The sequence below is a fragment of the Hemitrygon akajei genome, chromosome 22 (genome assembly GCF_048418815.1).
Source record: "Hemitrygon akajei chromosome 22, sHemAka1.3, whole genome shotgun sequence".
NCBI lineage: Eukaryota > Metazoa > Chordata > Chondrichthyes > Myliobatiformes > Dasyatidae > Hemitrygon > Hemitrygon akajei.
This window is the reverse complement of record NC_133145.1, coordinates 25,041,661-25,063,300: the sequence shown is the minus strand read 5'-3', so window position 1 is coordinate 25,063,300 and position 21,640 is coordinate 25,041,661. Positions and strand designations below refer to the sequence as shown.

Sequence of the window (21,640 nt, the reverse complement as noted above, 5' to 3'; positions counted from 1 at the left end):
GCTCAGTTAAAGGTCTGTACTGTGCTGTTATGTTCTATGTTTTATACTAGGCTCATTGGAATGCTAACAGGTTATAAATACAAGATTCTGCAGATGCTGGAAATCTTGAGCAGCACACAAAATGCTGGAGAAACTCAGCAAGTCAGGCAGCATCGATGGAGGGGAATAAACAGTTAATGTATCGGGCTAACACCATTCATCAGAAACCAAAGAAGGGTCTTGGCCTGAAATGTTGACTGTTAGAACAAACTATTATTGTTTATTGCAAGGGGAATTCCACACATAACCAGTGCAAATATGGTTCAGAGATAGGTCATTAGCAACACAAACTTTGATTAACAGTTTACAATAGGTTTTCTGGACCAATATCTAGAATGGATAAGTTGTCTTTTGAAGATAAAATGGACTGGTTATGCCTGGGTCTGCTGGTTTAAAGATGTGACAGATCACTTGATTGAAACGTTTGAGATCCTGAGAAGTTTTGACAAGGTGGATTTGGACAAAAAAAGGTTTGGTCTTTTAAGACAGAGGGAGGAAATTTTGCTCTCTGAGATGAGTGCTTCTCTTCCTCAGAAGCAGTGTCTTCAAATACTTGAAGGCATAGATAGATTGAACATTGATAACAAGTGGTTGAAAGGTGGATTGACAAAATAACAGTTCAGTTCTCAATCATATCAGTGGCATAAGGGGCTCAATCCCCTGCTCCTGCACCTAATTTTTCTGTTCCTTGTTTATTGCTTTATGTTCCAGAGTTAGTCACTATACAATTGCTTCTTTTGATTTCATGTCTTCACGATGCTAATTGCGGTACATTCAAAACTGCAAGGGCAAGATGAGCAAGCTGGATTTCATTTAGCTAAAGATGGACATCGCTTGGCACTTGATTGTTAAAATATTCACGTTCACTTATCATCCCATGCCTTAATTTTGACCCGTTCCCTCTTCTCTATATTTTGGTACTTATCAAAGCTGGCATTTCTGCAGGCTGCAGCCTTTCCTACAATTTCACAGTCTAGTGTGTTTGCACGTCCATTGATCTCTCGCTCTCTGTCCATAGAGAGATGTGCGTACATGACATCAAACGTCCTATCTTGTATGAGAAACTTAGTGTTTATTTTGACATGGTCCCACCCTTCTTGACTCTTCCTCCCAAATCGTCTTGTGCACTTCCACATCAGCTGGACACTTACCATTCTGAAGTGCAAGCCTCATCTGCAGAACTTCATTGTCGCAACTTCGAACTTACCTGGGCTTGTCAAGACCAGTGGCTTTGCTTAATGTCATGTTCCTCTCTTGAGTGGACTTTTTCTTTTTTTTTAAGAAAACAAGTTTCACTCTGTTCTTCCAAATAGTCAGAAGTTTGGGAAAAAATAAAACTGCAGCAGATAAAAATCAGAATTTATTCGACCGTTTCCGTCAGCAACAATTTCGTTTCGGCTTTTTCCGTGGGAACCGCTTTTGAGCAGAGGAGCCTGAGTTTGGCGGCGCGCTCCCGCCGAAGACGCTGATCCTCAGGAGCGTTCGGTTATTTCCGTCAACATTGTTTTCGGCTGTTCCCGGCAGCCAGCAAAAACCAGCTGTTTATCCGTTGTAGTTCCAGTTTGCCTCAGTCACAGCTGTCAGTCTGTGATCCAAATAAAAATTAAGACACAGGGAAGTTTTTCCTCAGCAACATTTGTACAAGTTGCGAAATTGCGACCCGTTTACTACTCAGCCTCAGGACGCAGAGGTAGTTTTCACTTTCATTCTTGTTGTTGGGTTTTTTTTAGTGCGCACTCTTGGTTGCAAATTTCTTCCTGAACCTTGAAGTAGTTTGTGGTGTGTCTATTTTCACCAACAGGAAGTCTCAGATACCTGCTTGTACACTCGTGTAATATCTGCTGTGTAACAATACCTCGGGCAATTGCCATGATATAAGTAATGTTTGTTAAAGAAATGCGTTCACTAGTTTATTTGGATTAACATGATGCTAGTTATCGTGGTATTAATGGAATAGATACTTGTGAATTATATTAATGATTGAAATGTTTCTATCAGATAACTATTTTAATTATTTTTCACTGTTCTCAAAACATATTTTTGCCACTAGATTATTTTTAGTTATCAGAGACTTGTTAATAATTTGTAAAGATAATTTGAATTGAGGAGTTTCTGTATATGAATTTGAGGAGTTTCTGTATATGTTTTGCAAAGGAGTTAATGCAGACATAGCAAGGACATGTTCTCCACAGCATCTTGCTGCTAATTATTCTACTTTCCATTTATTGACCCCTTGATGACCTCAAGTTTTCTTCAGTGATGCTATCAGCCTCAACCCCTTGTTTTAATAAAATATAAAATGTAACAGAATTAGATATCAAAATATTATGTTTTTAAATTGATCATAGTTCTTTATATGCTGGTTTTAAGGGAAGTATTGAAAGTAGGACCCCAAATTTAACGGTTCATTGTTTCACTATGGAATGCTGTATTGTTGTCAATGTTGTCTTTCAGTTGACCCTCTCAAGTGATGGAGAAGATCTCATATCAGTATTTGAAGAAAACTGGCTTTTCCCCATAAGGTCTTTAATCATCATTATCACCACCCAACAATATTCACTGAACTACTGTCATCTGGACATTACCACATACAAATTGGTTGTTGTGTGTCCTAAAGTCACAGAATTTTAATGTAAAAGGAATATTTTCTTCTGTGACTTGGCACACTTTGGGCACAGTGGAATTTTGAAAGATAATCATGCAAGGACAAGTTGGTCAGGAACTTATTGAGAGCAATTGCTTATTGTGCTCAGAGTTGAGATACTCAAGTACTCATTAAGTATGGCTAAAGATTATGGCTACAGGGAGAAAGCAGGAACAGGAAGTTGAATTCAGATAATTGGACATATTTAATGGCAGAGCGGACTCAAGGTGCGAAATGGCGATATTCTGCTCCTCATTCCCATGTCATGAACTTCAAAGATCAGTCCAATTTGAACACATTTAAAAACCTGTTTAGCAGTAGCTTGTATGCTGAGATGTAGCAAGGTGCATGGATTATAACCAGGCCCTCTAAAGTGGCCGATTGAAAGCCAGACTACAAAGCTTCTTCTCCAATTTTGTCTTCCTTCAAAGCTGTCAAATGTTTTGAAGTCTCTCACATGGACCCGCTCGTATTTTCCCTGAAGATCCTGACATGATTCTTTTTTACAGACCTGTCAAACTACCAGACCTGTTTGACTCTCATTACTCCCGATCAACTGTACTTCTATTTGCTTCCCTCTGAATTGGCTGCTCAATAAGATGAAACGGGAACCTGACCATCAATAAAGTGATGCCATGAATGAGAAGGGAATTTCCCACCTCATTATTTCTAACTTTAAACTACTGAAAATTCACAGTTACCATAAAATAATATTTAGCTATCTGATTTAATATTAAACAATTATTATTTAATTTATTTTCTTCTATTTCTTGATTTTTTTTTTGATTCTGGTTAAATCTCAGATTTCCAATGTCAAGGACCATCCATCGCATTTCCCAGAGTGTTTGCTATTAATGGTTGAAATTTAATACACAATTTCATTATGGAGATCAAAGCTAATGCAACCCTTTCTTGGGAAACTGTACTCTGATGAACAAGTCTTCTATCCCAAAAATGGATGGATTAAATTCTGGACCATTTTAGTCTGGGACATGTATAGCATCTGTGTTGTACACACCCACTTTCTGCCTTAATTGAGCTGGCATGACTGGTGACAGCGTAATCTGCTTCCGGAAACTGAATTGGTCCTTTAAATAGTTTGGTTTGTTAGCCTGCCTGCATTGCAATAGTTACTCTGTTTTCAGTCAAGAGTTTCTCAGACCTCCTGCAATCTGGCACTGAAGATAAGACAGAGGGCCAAATTGAGGAGATTATCACTGCTCTGTCCAGGAGGAGCAAGAACATTTTCTCCATTTTCAACAAACTATCCTGCAAACATGTCATTACAATATTTCTCACATTTCTGTCTGTTTTCCCAACTTTCTATGCTCTGCATACCCTTTCTTCCCTTCCCTCAGTGTCTGCACTGTGCAACCTCTTACCGTCATTGATTCCAGTGTCCAGAATCTGAATCAGAATCAGTTTCAATATCACTGGCATATGTCATGAAATTTGTTGCTATGTGGCAGCAGAACATTGCAATACATAATAATAAAAATTATAAATTACAGTAAGTGTGTATGTGATGGCAGAGGGGAAGAAGCTGTTCCTGAATCATTGAGTGTCCATCCCAACTACTTCGCTGTCCTTTCCCCAACTACTATCCTTGTGCTTGAGCACAATACAATTCTTGAAACTTCTTTAGCATCTAGATTGGCTTCTGTCCCAAACAAGAGAAAATCTGGAGATGCTGGAAATCCAAGCAACACACACAAAATGCTGGAGGAACTCAGCAGGCCAGGCAGTATCTATGGTGTTGATGTTTCGGGCTGAGACACTTCAGCAGGACTGGAGAAAAAAAAGATGAGGAGTAGAGTTAAAAGGTAGGTAGGGGGAAGGGCAGGGAGAAATGTGAGGTGATAGGTGAAACCGGGAGGGGCAGGGGTGATGTAAAGAGCTGGAAAGTTGATTGGTGAAAGTGATGAAGGGCTGGAGAAGGGGGAACGTAATAGAGGACAGAAGGCCCTGGAAGAAAGAAAAGTGGGGAGGAGCACCAGAGGGAGGTGATGGGCAGGAAAGAAGTTAAGGTGAAAGCGGAAAAAGGGGATGGGGAATGCTGAAAGAGGGGTGGTCATTCCTGGAGGTTTTAGAAACCTCATCCCCTTTTACCTCTCTCACCTTATCTCTTTGCCTGCCCATTGCCTCCCTCTGTGCTCCTTCCCCCCCCCCCTTTTCTTTCTTCTATGGCCTTCTGTCCTCTCCTATTAGATTCCCCTTTCACCAGCCCTGTATCTCTTTCACTAAACAACTTCCCAGCTCTTTACTTCACACCTCCCCCTCCTGGTTTCACCTATCACCCTGTGTTTCTCCCTCCACCACCAACCCCACATTTCAACTCTACTCACCTTTTTTTTCCTCCAGTCCTGATGAAGGGTCTCAGCCCAAAACGCCGACTGGACTCTTTTCCAAAGATGCTGCCTGGCCTGCTGAGTTCCTCCAGCATTTTGTGCATTTTGCTTGGCTTCTCTCTCTTATCTTTTCTTCCAATTAGCCAATCCCTAAACAATCACAATGATTCCATGAGCGTACCTTTTGTCTTTGTGTCTGATAAAGCCCAAGAGATCACCAGGAAATAAATTTGATAGAAGGCCACAGTTAAGTTTTGCAACACATTTATCAAACCAGTTAAAAAGTGAGGAGATTATTGGAATAAGAAAAAATTGTTAAAAGATGCAGCAAGATAGTTGAAAGAATATTTGCAAGGTTTGATTTATGCAGAAAGTTTTAGGTGCTGGAATGTGCTGCCAAAGGAGATTGTAGAAACAGATATGATAACAAAGTTTAAAAATCATTTTGACAAACACATGAACAGGCAGGGAATAGTGGGACGTGAACATGTGCAGGCAGATGAGATTTGTTAGATTGCCGTTATGGTTGGTGCAGGCACGATGAGCTGAAATGCCTTGACCTGTTCTGTAATGTTCTGTTCTGATTTCCTGGTGTCACAAGAGTTGCCACCTATCCACTATTTCCATCCCACCCCCCCCCCCCCCACCCCTCACTGTACAAAACTCCCTGACCAGTCAAAATCTCATTGCCACCAAGAGCTGGAAACCTGGCCCTTTATAACGTAGAAGTAATAAAGTCTCTTGCAGTGCCTCTGCCCAACTCAAACTGGAACTCTTTACAGTCTTGTTCGGTATGGCAATCCTGCTGGGCCCTTGGGAAACATTTTTCAAAGACAATACACGTTTAAAATTAAAGAGTAAAATTACAGTCAGTACCCCACTGTAAAATCAAATAGGAGGAAAGAAAACGAGCTAGTTTGAGAAACCGTGAAACAAATAAGGCACTGCCAATATACTAAACATAAAAGGAATAGAGATGTGCTTTGTAACCATCTTAGGGCACAAACTATCCTTGTTATTTCTGAGTTAGTGCATTGCTCGCTGTGCATTGGTCAGGAACTTTAATTGTTACTCCTTTAAGGAATGTGTCATGTGACCACCTGGTCTCTGGACATCAACAATGTTTATAGAACATTCCATATGCAGTCTCTGAAGAGCCCTTGAGCAAGCTATGTACATGTTGTTTGAAATTGTCTTGTCCTCAGTTATCAGTCTCTGCACTCTGCAGTAGATTTTGGTAGATTTTAATGATTTAATGAGTATGTGTTCGGTAACATATCAACAGAATAGCATTGTTAGTAGAGTAGAAAAGCAACACACTCCATATTTTATTTTCCTTCAAATGCTCAACGTAGCTCTGTCCCTTTTCATTCTTATTTACTATGATCATTCTCCAATGCATGGCCTGACACAATTAAAATGTTTTCATCCAGACATCCTCACTATTTTCCTTTGTGTCTATATCAAATATTTGTGTGGAACTTAATTCCAAGTTCTATCTAATTATTTTGCTACCCTCAGTTCATTGTCTTAATATCCTTCACAAAGCTCTCCCTGCTGTGTGTACTTTCCATTTTATGTTTTCTGTCAATTCTTCTCATCATCTTATTCATAGATCTGTTTATTATCACTCCCTTCTTTTGATCAACACTCAGAGCCTACTTATTCTATTCCAACTATACTTTCTGTGCCTATTGCTGGCTAGAGCTCAATCTCAATTCGCAGTATATTAACCATTTGGCAACACAAGAGAATACAAGTGCTGGAAATCTGGTGCAACACACACAAAATGCTGGAAGAACTCAAAAGGTAACATTGATGGAGGAAAATGAACAGTCAATATTATGGGTCAAGACCCTTCGGCACAACTGGAAAGATGGAGGGCAAAAGCCGGAGATTATGCCAAAGCTGGAAAACCAGAGCAAAACAAAAAATGCTGGAGGAGCTCAGCAGGTTAGGCACTATCTACAGAAATTAATAAACAGTCGACGTTTCGGGCTGTGATCCTTCTTCAGGACTGAGAAGGAAAGAGGAAGATGACAGAATGAAAAGGTAGATAGAAGGTGATAGGGCTGAAGCCAGGTGTGTGATAAAGTTTAAGTGTTGGAGAAAGAGGAATTTGACAGGAGAGGAGAGTGGACCATGTGAGAAAGGGAAGAAGGAGGGGTATCAGGAAGAGGTGAGAGGCACGTGAGGAGAAGTGATAAGAGGCCAGAATAGAGAACAGAAGAAGGGGGAGGGAAATTTTTGCTGGAAGGAGAAAGTGATGTTCATGCCTTCCGGTTGGATGCTACCCAGACGGAATATGTGGTGTTGCTCCTCCATCCTGAGAGTGGCTTTATCGTGGCAAAAGAGGAGTCCATGGACTGACATGTGGGAATGGGGATAGGATTAAAATGGTTTGCTACTAGGAAATTCTGCTCTTGGCGAATCAACAAAGCAGTCCCCAAATTTTTTATCGGGCTTCACCAATGTAGAGGAGATGGAAGCAGGAGCATTGGATTCAGTAGATGACCCCAGAAAATTTGCAGGTGAAGGGTGAAGTTTTGCTTCACTGAGAAGGACTATATTTGGGGTCCTAAATGGAGGTAAGGGAGGATGTAAATAGGCAGGTGTACGAGTTTTAGCCACCTGCAGGGCTATGTCCCAGAAGGAAGATAAGTGGGAAGGTATGAATGGATAGGAAATCATGGAGAGAGCAATCCCCACAGAAAGCGGAGAGTGGTGGGAGATAAGGGTTTGTTTGGTGTTAAGTTCCTGTTGAAGATGCCTGAAGTTGCAGAGAATGATGTATTGAATTTGGAGGCTCTTGGGGGTGGTAGGTGAGAGCAAGAGGAACTCTATCCCTGTTAGGGATTCAACACTATCACACCCTCAAAATGAATCAATAAGCTTCTTGATTTCCTCACTTGTAGAGCCCAGTCAAACTGGATTGACAACATTTCCTCCACTACCTCCATCAGTGCAGGTGCACCACAAGACTCTGTGCTTAGTCCCCTGCTCTACTCGCTTTATACTTATGACTGCAAGGCTAAGCACAGCTTGAATGCCATATTTAAATTTTGCTGATGACACCACTGTTGTTGACCAAAGCAAAAGTGGTGATAAGGACAGAAATTGAAAATCTGGCTGAATGGTGCCACAGCAACTACCTTGCTGACATTCAACATCAGCAGACCAAGGAGCTGATTATTGACTTCAGGAGGAAACTGGAACTCCATGAGCCAGTCCGCAGGGCTTCAGAGGTGGAAAGGATCAGAACTTGAAATTCCTCTGTGTTACAGTTTCAGAGTGTACATCCTGGGCACAGCGCATAAGTGCAATTACGAAGAAAGCACAGCAGCATCTCTACTTCCATAGAAGTTTGCGAAAATTTGGCAAAACATCTAAATTTTGACAAACTTCTGTAGACATATGATTGAAAGTATATTGACTGGTGCATTATGATCTGGTATAGAAACACAATGCCCTTGAATGGAAAACCCTACAAATAGCCCAGTCCATTATTAGTAAAGCCCTCCCCAATATTGAGCACATCTATGCAGAGGGCTATCGCAGGACCATGCAATGGTCTCGTTTCAGAAGGAATATACAGGAGCCCCAGGACTCTCACCACCAGCTTCAGGAAAATTTATCATCCCTCAACCACAGCCTCTTGAACTAGAGGGGATAACTTCACTCGCCCCATCACTGTACTGTTCACACAACCTATGGACTCACTTTCAAAGACTCTTCATCTCATGTTCTCAATATTTATTTCTTAGTTGTCTATAATAATAATTATTATTTTTTCTTTCATATTTTCACTGTTGTCCTTTGCATATTGGTTGTTTGTCTGTCCTTAATTGTGTGATTTTTCATTAATTTTATTGTGTTTCCTGGATTTACTGTGTGTGCATGCAAAAAAACGAAACTCACGGTTGTATATGGTAAACTATTGTGTATGTACTTTGATGATAAATTTACTCTGAACAACATCAGGACGACACTGATAATGAGTTATTTTCCCCATAATCTGGAAATTCAGAACAAAAGCAAAAAATGCTGGAATCATCTTGCAGTCGGGCAGCATCAGGGGAGAGTCCTTGGTCTGAAATATCAACTCTCTGAAGGTGTTCTCTGACCTATGAGTTGAGCAATACCTCAACATTTTTCCCATTCTTTAGCCTAACCTCCTTCCTGTGTATCTGTCTTTTCTTGCTCTGTCTTCCTCTCAGCTATTTCTGAAATTTTGAACTCTGTTATCTTTGAATTTTATCATTCTATTCCATCTACTAATCCTCTATTCCTTGAAATTCCTTTCCAAATCACTGTTCTTCTGCAGCATTTTTTAAAAACTTTTCAGGTTGTTTCTGAAAATATAAACATTTCACAAAATTTTTGGCCACTTTCCCCAATGTCCTCATATTCACTCAGTGGCCACTTTTTTTAGATACAGGAGTGGAACCCAGTGTGGTCTTCTCCTGCTGTAGAATCCACTTCAAAGTTTGAGCGCTGTGCATTCAGAGATGCTCTTCTGCACATCACTGTAGCAACACATGGTTATTCGAGTTACTGTCACCTTTCTGTCAGTTTGAACCTGCCTAGCCATTCTTCTCTGACTAATCTTTTAACAATGCATTTTTAACCACAGAATTGCCACTCGCTGGATGCTTTTTGTTTCTTGCACCATTCTCTGTAAACTCTAGAGAACCTTGTATGTGAAAATCTCAGGAGATCAGCAGTTTTGCGATACTCAAACCACTCTGTAAGGCACCAACAATCATTTTGTGGTCAAAGTCATTAAGATCACATTTCTTCCCCATTCTGATGTTTGGTCTGAACAACAGTAGAACTTCTTGACCATGTCTACATGTTTTTATGTTTCGAGTTGCTGCCACCTGATTGGCTGATTAGATACTTGCCTTAACAAACAAGTGTACCTGATAAAGTGGCTACTGAGTGTATATTTTTGTACAGAGAAAATGAAGCTTCTTGCTCTGGATTGTCCACTCCTATAGTAGAACTTTCTTTGCGTGGATGATATAACAATGCAGTTTATCAGATAAGTTCCTGAAGATGAAATGAAACAGAAAGTGCTTGAATTACTTAACAGATCGGATAGCATTTCTGTAGAGAGAAATTGGGCTGAAGGACTTCTGTTGTGACTGGCAATTCAACTGCTCTCAAGTAATTAAGTCCTTGACTTGTGCAGACCAGGTGTAAGTCTAGCATATGTTCATTGATGTAGAGATTTGTCTTGCTGAGATTCTGCCCCTTCAGTGCTTTGCCTATTATACCTGCTTAAGAATGAGTAAAGAAAAAATGTAGGCTGTTTTTTTTTTGCAGATGGAAGCAAGTTCATTTTAAAAGGCAAATATAGTTTTTTAACCAAATTATATATTTGTTCACCATTCCCTGTGGTCATTGGCTGCACATTTCAAATCTGTAACTCATAAAAAATATTTCAAAGTACTGCTTTAAAATATCCCATAAAAATTCTCACAGTATCTCCTTGGATACTTCTGTCTTGTCCCTAAAGTTTGTAACCTCAATGGCTTGTCATTTAAGCCCCACCTTGCTTTATTTTGGCCGGCCTGTGGCATAGTGGCATCAGCGCCAGACTTCGGAGCGAAGGCTCCCGAGTTCGAATCCAGCCGGCTCCCTTGCACGCTTTCCATCTGTGCTGGGTTGAGCGTCGAGCTAGCAACTCGGCCTCGTAAAAACAAGAAAGCCTGCTAATGAAAAGCCATCACGACGGCGTCCCGATGACTCCACTTGGAGTTAAAGGGCTTTCTTCTTCTTCTCTCTTCTTTGCTTTATTTTAGCGATACAGCACAGAGTAGGACCTTCCTGCATCTTTAGTCTGTGGGGAGGAGGGGTGAGCTGCTGAAAACCCATGCATTCCACGGGAAGGAGTACAGACTCCTTAAGGACGGCACTGGAATTGAACTCTGAACTCTGGCCGATATGATTGTTCTTGGGCACTTTGTGTCTGTTGCTTATACAGGGTGGGAAAAAAATGGATGAGACCACTTGCACTTACCCAGCTCCCCGGCTGTCTATCATGTTCACTCTTTGTCATCTTTACCTTTTTTTTAACTGAACACCAGTCTCTTTTTCCTCACACATGGTTGCTTTCTTTCTAGTCAGTTATTGTTAGTATCTCAAACTTGTTGCCAATCTAGAATCTGAAGATTCTTCTCTCTCTTGCTCTTTGCTATGATGTGACCATGACACAAGTTCTTGCCAAACATTCTTTATTGATAGTTAGCAATACACAATTAAGCACACTGATGCAAAAGTAAACCTTGTGTCGTACCCTACAGTATAATGTCGTGTAATATATATTCAGTGTGATGTCTGAACCTATGTACCTGAGATGCTGCTGCTCACAAGTTTTTCACTGTCCTTGTGTGCATAACAGTAAATACAACTGGTCTTGACTTGGATCTTAGAGGTACAAACTGCAACATTTTGTAACTTCAGAAACCAATGGAAAGAAAAAAATGGAGCCCAGGGATACTGGTGTACTTTGTTTTGCTTCAGTGAGGCACTCAAATATGACGTGCTGCCGTAATGACCTATGCCATTCACGTACTGCTTGCGCATAAACCATAATGAATTATGTGAGCAAACAAAGAATGCCTAATCAAGCAATATACGTACAATATTACTCCAGTATTAAGTGCACTACACAAGCACAGAGCACAAATTCAAGAAATATAAAAGTCACTTACCTACACTGCTCATAATAACAGCAGCTGAAGATATCAGATACCTAGAACATTTGTGAACCAAATAGTGGATGTGGCGGGTGCTGCAGTGGGTGTTCTCAGACTCCTGTCCTGGATATTTGGATGAAGAATGTGTTGAGATTTGTTCAGTCCCACTATTGCAGCTGTTCAATATAAATTTGGTCAATAATCTGATTTAATTTTTAACATAGGTTTCATTTGTATGTAAAAATGATGACCAAATTACTGTGTTGTTGTAAAAATCCCATCGGGTTTATTGCTGTCATTCAAGGGAGGAAATCTTCCATCCTTGTGTGATCTGCCGTGCCTCTTGACTGCCCTCTGAAATGACCCCCTAATCCTTGCAGTCGTGTTACACTCACAACGTTAAAAGGAATAATTGGATAAAAAAAGCAGGCTGCCTGCCAGGCATTGGCATCAAATTTCAACTTGGCTGGGCTGTTCCCAGTCCAGACAACCTTGTAAAGTTGTCTTCATGAATATCTGGAGAATAGTTTCGATATTGGGAGAGTTGTCTTGTAGACCAGTTAAGAAATGTCACACACAGAATTGTACCTCATTGATACTAATTGCACCCACAACACCTCCATCACAATCACTGGATATGCACTGTCCCATTTACAGGACAGGCACTTAAGGAGTGAAACAAATGAGATGACCGAGGAACATAGTGAGTCACCATTCATCTGTAAGGGAAGTGAATAGTTGATGTTTCATGTTAAACTCTACTCTTTCAGTCCAGATGAGGGGGCTTCATTTCCTTCCACAGATGTTAACTGATCTGCCAAGTTCCTCCCGCAGCTTGTTTTTTGCTCCAGATTCCAGTACTGGCAGCCTCTTGCTTCCACATTGGGGCTGATGATACAGTAATGTACAGGTAGTAGGGAATCACTCTGGTTGTCCTCAGCATTTGAAGTCCCATGCCATCAGGTCAAAACGGGGTAATAGACCTATGTTCACCTTAGTTGATGAATAAGCAAAACATGGGAAGCAGTACAAAAAGTAGAAAGGACTCGGTTTGGGGCAAAGCAATAGGCAGAGCTAAGTGTATTCATCAACAATGAATCCGATCAAATCTTTGATGTTCTGCCGCATCTTCATCCAGTAGCACCTGCATCTACGGTGGTGAAGTGTTTGAGAGGTTGGTTATGGTTAGAATCCTTTCTCAACAAAGACATGGACCTACTGCAATTTGCCTATCGCCACAATAGATCAACAACAAATGTGATTCTCATTTGCTCTTCATTTAGCAATGGATCACCTGAACAATACTAATACTTGTATCAGGCTACAGATTACTGGCTACAGTTTATTAATTACGGCAGCATTTAACACAATCATCCCTACAGGTCTAATTGAAAAGCTCTAAAACTTGGACCACCCTCTGCAACTGGATCCTTGACTTCCTCACCAGAAGACTACGCTCTGAGCGGATCTGAAATAGCACCTCCGCCTCACTGTTAATCAACACTGCCACTCATCAAGGATGCGTGCTTAACCTGCTGCTTTACTCTGTCTACACCAATGATTGTGTGGCCAGGGACAGCTCAACTGCCATTATAAACTTGCTGATGACGCAACTATTATTGGCAGAATTTCAGATGGTGATGACAAGGCGTACAGGAGCAAGATATATCTGCTAGTTGAGAGGTGTTGCAGCAATGACCTTGCACTCATTATCAGTAAAGAACTGATTGTGAACTTCAGAAAGGGTAAGATGAGGAACCACACACCAGTCTTCATAGAGGGATCAGAAGTGGAAAGAGTGAACAATTTCAAGTTCCTGGGTGTCGACATCTCTGAGGATCTATCCTGGGCCCAACGTATCGATACAGTTACAAAGAAGGCACAACAGTGGCTATATTTCATTCGGAGTTTGAGGAAATTGGGTATGTCACCAAAGAAACTTGCAAATTTCTACAGGTATACTGTGGGGAGCATTCTAACAGGCTGCATTTCCACTTGGTATGTAGGGGTGGGGTTGGGTTTAGTTGGGCACTGCACAGGATCAAATAAGCTGCAGAAAGTTGTGAACTCAGTCAGCTCCTTCATGGGTATCAGCCTCCCTGCATCCAGGACACCTTCAGGGAGCAATGCCTCAAAAAGTTGATATCCTACCTACCATCAACCTGGACTTGCTCTTTTCTCATCACTACCATCAGGGATGAGGTAGAGGAGATGGAAGGCATGCACTCAATGATTCAGGAACAGCTACTTCCCCTCTGCCATCAGATTTCTGAATGGACATTGAACACTACCTCACCCCTTTTTTGGGCACTACTTAATTTAAATAATATATATTTTACTCTCATTCACAGTTTTTATTATGTATTGCATTTTATTGCTGCTGCAAAAACAACAAATTTCACGACATATGTTGGTGATATTAAACCTGATTCTGATTCTGATTTTTGCGAATTGTGCTTAGGCTAATTGAAAATAGCTAACGTGAGGAGAATGTTGTAGGTCTCAAAGTGTAGGCACCTAAGTATTGGCAACAGCCAGAAATGCTGTGCAGGTTAATTTATTTTAGCTTCATTCTGACATTACCAAAGTCTTGGCCCGAAACGTCGACTGTACTCTTCTCCATAGATGCTGCCTGGCCTGCTGAGCTCCTCCAGCATTTTGTGTGTTGCTCAGATTTCCAGCGTCTGCAGATTTTCTCTTGGTTTTTTTTTCAAAGTTAAAATTAAATTATTTAATTACTTTTTTCACCAAGCCAATTATCACATGCTTTAGAGTTACTTATAAAAGTCAGCAAAAGTTAATTTGATATTTTAATAAAAAGCTGCTTGAAAATAGCACATACAGTGGGTGTTATCAAGCAATACTTTCTATTTTGTAATTTGACATTTTTTATCATCAGAATTACAGTAAATTCACTCTGCAGGACATGTAGAGAAAATGCATGTACTGGCAAAGCAGAAAATATCTCACACTTGATCTGCAGTAAACAAACTTTCCATATCTTGAATATACTGTAAGTGCAAATCTTACACTTCTATTTATTACCCAGTTTACTGTGAACAACTGCAAGCTTCATGGGCTATATACAAGATTTAAATCAAATGTCGCTTTATTTTAGTGCTTCTGAATTTAGTTTAATTTGCTACAACAGCAGTAGTGTTCAGGACAGCTTGTTGTAGAGCTCTTAAAATTAAACAGGACAAACCAATAAAACAAAGAACTGGATTACAGCAAACGGCTCCTGGATTATGAAGTAGTTTTGCATTTTGACACACTTCCTTGCAAAGTTTTGGAATTTGTGGTGGGAGAAGAGTTAATTTCAGTCATGGTAACAGACAAAATAAAGCCAGTTGTGCAGTAGTAAAATCGAAGTAAAACATACTAGGGAATGCATAGTAGGGAGCACCTGTCACTAGAGACACAAGCATGTAACACCTGGTGAAGGGTCTCGGCCCGAAACGTCGACAGTGCTTCTCCTTATAGATGCTGCCTGGCCTGCTGTGTTCCACCAGCATTTTGTGTGTGTTGTTTGAATTTCCAGCATCTGCAGATTTCCTCGTGTTTGCATGTAACACCTTGTTCCCCTATTCTAGGGATGCATTCTCTACTGCTAAACAGCTTTGCTAATCTGTACCAACTCTTCATTTACAGAGAGAAAATCTATTTGATTCCATTCTCTGGTCACACCAATTATTTTCTTTTTGAGTCCTTTGAACAGTATAGACTTCATTCTCAATTCAACACTTCCTAAAGGATTATCCCTTTCAAGGACTCCTTACAACTCACATTCTCAGTAATATTTATTTTATTTGCAAGTTTGTCTTCTTTTGTACATTGACAGCTGTGTACAGTTTTTCATAAACTATATTGCACTCTTTTTCCTGTGAATGCCTGCAAGAAAATTAATTTCAAGATACTACAGTGGATCCCAGTTAATTGGGACATATCGGGACTAGTACATTTTGGCCCAATTAAGCGGTTGCCCCAGCTAGATGAAGTTCCATGGAAATAGTGAAAAAGATATTTTTTAAAAAGTCAAACTACTGTTTAACTGAGTCACATCATTTATTTAAATGAACTAAATAACACACTAGAACACTATCAATACTATAGTACTATAAAACTCGGTATTATTTCCTAATAGATGGTCTAATTAACTGGAATCTTGTATATAGTAATACACACTCTGTGGCCACTTTATTAGGTACCTCTTGTACATAATAAAGTGGCCATGGAGGGCAGGCTTGTGGTCTTCTGCTGCTGTAGCCCATCCACTTCAAGGTTCCACTTGTGTGTTTACATATGCTCCTCCGCATACCACTGTTGCAAAGCGTAGTTACTTGAGTTACAGTCACCTTCCTGTCAGCTTGAACCAGTCAAACCATTCTCTCTCATTAACACCGCTCACTGGATTTTTTTTTGTTTCTTGCACCATTCTCTGTGTTGTGTGTGAAAATCCCAGGAGTTCAGCAGTTTCTGTGATACTTAAGCCACCCGTTTAGCACCAACAATCATTTCATGGTCAATGTCACTTAGATTATATTTCTTCCCCATTCTGATGTTTAGTCTGTACAACAGCTGAACCTCTTGACCATGTCAGCATGCTTTTATGCATTGAGGTGCTGCCACATGATTAACTGATTAGATACTTGTATTAATGAGCAGGTGTATCTCATAATGTGACCACTGAGTGTACATGCACTTTGATAACAAACTTATTTGAATCATTGCAGTTAAATAACCATGAAACTGTGCCCACCTTCCTGTGAGTAGAAAGAAATTCTCACAAAAAAGTTTGGGGTGATTTACCCTTTTTTTAATACATAGTCTTTCATCTGCTTCCTTGTCCTGTCCTCGCAGATTACATTTAAGATTAAACCTTGCCATTCAAGGGGGTATTTGGTTGTGCTAATAACTTGCAGCTTCAGTTTAGTTTTTCTTAAGCATTAAATCATCTGACCTGTTATCAAAAGTCGATTTCTGTTAAATGAAAGATGTTACCTATTTGCAGGATAAAAGTGGCCGTGGGTTTGTGCATGGAATATAGCATGGAGTCAGGCCATTTGGTTCACTGCAATCAATGGAAATCCATCATGTTATTCTACTGCATGGTTTCCAATATGTAGACATTTCAAGTGCTTTTCCAGACACTTTTTAAATGGTGCCAGCAACTCTGCTTCTACCACATTCTCAGCCAGTGCATTCCAAGTACTTGCCAAGCTCCGGATGACAAAGGTCCCTGCTAAATCTGTTGCTCCATATATCTATGTCCTCCAAATTTATGTATGTGATATCAGGAAATTCTTTCAAGCTGCCTCATCTACAACACTCATTAATGTTGATATACTTCAGTCTCCTCTTCCTTCCTCTGCTCCAGATAGAGCAGACTGAACTTCTTCTGTCTCTCCTCTTACATGAAATGGTCCATGACAGGGATCATCCTGTTGGAATCCCTCCGCACCTGCTCCAGTGCCATCACAATTTTCCTTTAGTGTGGTATCAGAACTGCGTGCAGTACTTGAGCTGGGTCTGACCGGTGTTTTGTAAAGCTGGAACATAACCTCCCAGCTCAAAGCTCCCACTAATAAATAACAGAATTCCAAATGCCTCCTTAGCCACATTATCAACCTGCAGTGAAGGCCAGCCAGGTCAGTAAAAGGAATAACAAAGAATGTACAGAAAGAAACTTGCAAGGAATACCAATATCAACAAAATCTGTTACTATTTTATTTGGAAGGAGAGGGTGGTCAGATGCCTCTTGCTTATTATAGTCCACTACAATGAAAAAAGGTGATTATGCTGGATACTTGCTTCTCAGCAGTACCTTTCAGTGTAACATACTTCGTGATTAAGTCTATAATGCAACAGAGAAGATTTCTTATCATATTGCACTGAAACATGCCTTTTTGTTTTCTCTGCATTATATTGCAAGGTCAAGAAGGTTGATTATTCAATTAAGTGTCATTTGTACTAATCTTGTCACTTGCCCACTGAGAACAAATGAGAATATTTCTGAGAATAAATTTAGCACATTCCCCTAGGATATATTTTTAAGTTATTATAGTAAACCAGTGTAAGGTTACAAAACAGAAGTTGCAAACATGTAAGTATGTGAGTGTTTCTAGACTGAGTGAGTTTGATCTATGGAACTGCAGCACCATAATTGCAATTAGTTACCAAACTTTGGTTATTCATGCTCTTCATCCATTCTTGAACATACACACCTCTAAAAGATATTGTTAGGCAAAGTGGCCAGATCTCCTATACAACATAACATGCTATAAACAAATAATTTTAAGGACCTTGATTCATTGCTTAAAATCACACATTGTGTTGCTTTAAGCCTGCCAGCTCATCACTTTTCCTTGCTAGACTCTCTGAGTCACTCTGTCTCCCTCTTGATCATGTCATTTGCTTAACAAAATAAAACTGTACTGCAATATTCTGTTGAAATTAGGAAGAGTATCTGTGACATGTGTGTAAAATATCATTGTGTTTATGGAAACTTGAATGTAAAGAATTGCTGCAGGCTGCAGCCGGTCCAGAGGATACAATGGATAATTGACAGGAGAGAAAATGAGTAGAACTTTAATGATGTATTGCTTTGTAAAAGCCCAGTGAGGGATAAATACAGCTGCAAACTTCAGCAACTACCAAAGATTTTGTTTCCAGGATATTAAACAAAGGATTGCTCAACACTACAACTGCTATTGGTGTCATTGTTGTTCAGTCATCATGTTGTAGTTATTGTGTTATTTATCAAAACTGGAAGAAGCAGGTTTCTCTGCTAACAGCTTGTGATCTGCTTACATTATACATATACCTAAGTGGCTCTACCTTGGTACAAGTGACATTATATCAGGAGTTTCAAAATGCATTTCAATTTAAGTGTAGATTGTAAGAAAGAATTGACCGGTGCTATATTTTCTTGCATCATTTAAACTAGCTGAAACTTACAATGAACTGCACAATAAATGGTAAATTAGTGGATGCAAAAGCATTGGTTTTTTGTCTATTTGTCCTTGCATTGGAGAATTTCTTGATTTGAAGATGTGAGGTTAAAAGTGATAGAAAAGGAGGGCTTCATTTGCCTATGTGTGAAAACTATATTGAAAATTAGTTGAGCAGTTGACAGTGATGTTAAGATTGGCTTCTCAGTGAGTGGTTAGCACAACAGTTTACAGTACAGGCGATCAAGGTTTAATTCCCACCACTGCCTACAAGGAGTTTGTATGTTCTCCCTGTGACTGCGTGGGTTTCCTCCAGGTGCTCCAATTTTCTCCCAGAGTCCAAAGACGTACCGGTTGGTAGGTTAATTGATCATTGTAAATTGTCCTGTGATTAGGCTAGGATTAGATCATTGGATTGCTGCGTGGCGTGGCTTGAAGGGCCAGAGAGGCCTAATCTGTACTGTATCTCAATTAATCCATCAAAAAATCTGATTATAGATCAGTTGAAATTTCAGAATGTGGTAATAGGTTTTAGTCCCTTTTTAAGAGCAAAGGAAGGTAGAGAATATTGTAATACAGATCAACAATAAATCTACTTGAATGGTGGTATTGGGCTGAGTTGTTACTTGATTTTCTTTTATTCCTCTGCTTTAAAATCTCAGTGTATGGCTGCAGATGGCAGGAGAGGCCACGGTATTGATGAAAATGAGAATGTGTCCTGGATAGATCTGTTGGAAACCCCAAGAAATAGAGGTTAACTTACTGCTCTTGGTGAGTAAGAGTGGAGTCACAGTTTTAGTGTCGTCTAGATGAAGATGAGGACATGGTGTTGAATGATACAGACAACTGCATCAGATTTTGTAAAAAAGATGAGAAAGGCTGAAATTCGGTTATAATTGCAGGGAAGTCATCAAGTCGTCATTTTGTTGGTTTGAGATTTATTCATATTTGTTTTATTTCAAGAAAGCAATACTGGATATCCATTGCAGTTTTTCATAATTCATCTTCTTTGTCAGACTTCCCTTTTACGATGAATTATCTCCTTCTGGCACAGTATTTTTCTCCTGTTCTCTGTAGTGCAATCCAGTCAAGATTTTAATCTGTGGAATTAATTTTTTGAATTTCTGTTGTAATCTGACACATGGGTAATGAAAAAAAAACTTGAAATTCTGCATTATTGTCCACTTTCAAATGGATATTCTGCAGATACTCTAGCTGCTAGAAAACTTTAAGAAGAGCTTTTTTTTTAAAGAAGTGCTCTGTGGGGGGGGGACGTCATGTGATGATGTAGGATCGAGACGTGGAAATCCAGCTGTCCCGTAAAAAAATGTAAAATAAGTGAAGAAAAGTTAGTAAATACTTTTTAAAAATTACTTATAAACTACTCAGGATTGTCTTAAGATATGTCTCCTAAACAGAAACAGAAGAAAACTACTACTTTGAAGACAACACAAGTTGGAAAAGAATCAAGGCCGGCCGCCATGAAAGAGCCTTGGGCTCAAGTGCATTTTACCTTCGGCGATACAGAACAGGAAACTGCGGCAACATCAACCTTTTCCAAAAAAAAAAGAGCAACAGGAATTGCGCATGCATGAAGGAAGGGGCATGCGCAAACACGAGCAACCCAAACTACAAATCCCAGCTATGATCGGAACTGAAAGTGAAAGTGAATATGAGGTGGAATCAGATTCTCTGGATAAATCAGACGAAGATGCAAACAAAGAAGAGCAACAGGAAGAGGTTGGAGGTGATATTGGAGACATAAAAAAATCTTTGGTGCAAATAATGCATGAATTAAAAGCATTAAAAGTAATAAAAAAGGATATTTAAAATATGAAGATTATGTTTGATAAAATGATGAAAAGACAGGACAAAATAGACAAGAAAATTAAAAACCTGGAAGAAACAATGGGAGACTCCATTGATAGAGTGAATAAAATGGAAGATAATATTTCTGCCTGGACATCAGAAAGAAAATGGTTGTTGAAAAAAGTGGATGTACTTGAAAATTTTAGCAGACAAAATAATATTAAGAGTGTTGGACTTAAAGAAGGTATAGAGGGAGAGGATCCAATAAATTTTTTTCAAGAATGGATTCCGGAAATTTTGGAAATGGAAAAAGGAACCCAGTTATTTGAAATTGAAAGGGCTCACAGAGCCTTAAGATCAAGACCTCAAGTTGATCAAAACCCCTGATCAATCTTGATAAAATGCTTAAGATATCAAGATAAAGGAAAGATCTTGAAGGCGGCTGCCCAACATGCCAGAAAGAGAAACGGGCCATTGATGATAGAAGGGAAAACAGTTCTTTTCTATCCTGATATAAGTTATGACCTTTTGAAGAGAAAGAAGGAATTTAACCCAGCGAAAAAAGTTTTATGGGAAAAGGGTTATAAATTTATATTGCACCTCCCGGCAACCCTGATAATTTTTTTGGATGATGGAAAAAGAAGATCTTTTACTGATTATCGGGATGCGGAATAATTTGCACAAGAACTCCCAAATATTTGCTAACCACAGCCAAAGATTTAAAAGTGAAACAGATTAAAGATGAAGACAGGGACAGTGAATGAAGTTGATGGATGTTTAAGGACAGAAGAATATTTAAATATATTATTAATTATATGATACAGGGGGAGAAAGGTAAAAATCTGAGAAATATTAATCGAGAGTAGTGATTTTTTTTCTTCTCTTATATATACTTTTTTATGTTACGGGGGAGCTGGGGGAACTTCAGATTGATTGCTACGGGATTCATGTGTGTAATCATGGCGATTGCCATGACCCGTACAACGGAGGGGGGTAATGTTATGTTTTGTTTTATTCACAACATTAGTAGGGGGGTATTTTGTTTTTTTTCTTTATAATCTATTTTTCTTTAATCTTTCCTTCTTTGCCTGGACAATCGGGGGGGGGGGGGGGGAGAGACACATAGCAACACGGAGAATTTTAAAA

The 21,640-nt window shown here is 39.6% G+C and overlaps 1 protein-coding gene across 1 annotated transcript in view; it reads left to right on the top strand.

Moving 5' to 3' along the window:
* Positions 1-1,436: 1,436 nt before the first annotated feature.
* Positions 1,437-21,640, top strand: part of myocd (myocardin) — a 654,082-nt gene continuing 633,878 nt past the window's right edge. Inside the window, exon 1 of the mRNA XM_073025871.1 lies at positions 1,437-1,729. The gene's annotated coding sequence lies outside the window, so the exon portion shown is untranslated. The remainder of the gene's footprint in view (positions 1,730-21,640) is intronic.